Here is a 1,261-nt window from a genome sequence, read left to right on the forward strand (position 1 = left end):
ATCCCGAAATTGAAAGAACGGCGAGAGAGAATCTAAGACAGCCACCAAACTCACCCACCAATTCTCAAAGTTCCGAGTCTGATTCGGAAAAGTCTGTTAAGATGGGAGAACGAAATCAACCTAGATCCCTCAGGGAGCTGTTCGTACCCAATATTACCAACACACCATCATGTATAGTGTTGCCAGCTACTCGCTTCGAGCTGAAGCCGAGTACAATAGGCCACCTTCCTGCATTTACAGGATTAGAGAATGAGGATCCATATGTTCATGTGAGGATTTTTTTAGAAATTTGCGACATTGTTAATACACAAAATGCCCCAGCAGAAGCGGTGCGCCTTCGGTTATTCCCTCTGTCCCTACATGATAGGGCGAAATCCTGGCTACTCAACAATAGACCTGGATCTATCACTTCTTGGGATATGTTGCAAAGCAAGTTTTACCACAAGTTCTTCCCAATTTCCAAAATCAATGCCCTCCGTCTACAGATCACCAATTTCAGACAAAAAGAAGGGGAAAGATTCACCGATAGCTGGGAGAAGTTTAAAGAGCTTACTATAAAATGCCCACCCCGCGGGTTTGAGAATGAGGTGCTAGTTCAAATTTTCTACAGGGGACTAACACCAAGTGAGCGAAACTCGCTTGAGACGATGAATGGTAGAGAATTCTTAAGTCTTACTAGGGATGAAGCTTATTAAACTTTGGATGAAATGGCTGAACGAGCACAACAATGGGATTTTCAAGATAGTTGGGACAGACAACAAACCGCTCCCAAGACAGGAAGCATCTATAAGGTGAGGAACGATGCTGAATTAAGGGAGGAGTTCAAGGTTCTCAAGCGTCAGTTTGACACTATGGTCTTAAACAAACCAGTGAATGCAGCAGATACTTACCACGTTGATGCATGCGGGTTATGTGATAGTCAAGCGCACTTCACTCAAAACTGCCCAACTCTATCAACAGAGTACCCAACTGAGCAAGTCAATGCCTTCAATGAGTACAAAAAACCCACCACTGGGCTGTTTTCCGAAACTTACAATCCAGGGTGGCGGAATCACCCCAATTTCTCTTGGAAGCAGAATCAGCCATTGAACCAAAGAGATACCACTCAAGCTCAGAATCAGTTCAGGTCATCTCAACAAGCTCAACCGCCTGTTTATCAGTCTACCACTCAAGTGCCTGCACCACAGTCATCACTGGAAGACATGATGAAAACATTAATAGAAAAAGTCGACCGGTCCAACACCCAAGCTATACAAGAGCT

General features: G+C 44.3%; 1 non-coding gene across 1 annotated transcript; it reads right to left on the bottom strand.

The window, feature by feature from the left end:
* Positions 1–470: 470 nt before the first annotated feature.
* LOC132180161 (small nucleolar RNA R71) lies at positions 471–577 on the bottom strand. The gene has a single exon (XR_009440054.1). It is a non-coding gene; the product is annotated as a small nucleolar RNA R71 (small nucleolar RNA).
* Between the last annotated feature and the right edge of the window lie 684 nt (positions 578–1,261).

Source organism: Corylus avellana, chromosome ca4 (genome assembly GCF_901000735.1).
Source record: "Corylus avellana chromosome ca4, CavTom2PMs-1.0".
NCBI lineage: Eukaryota > Viridiplantae > Streptophyta > Magnoliopsida > Fagales > Betulaceae > Corylus > Corylus avellana.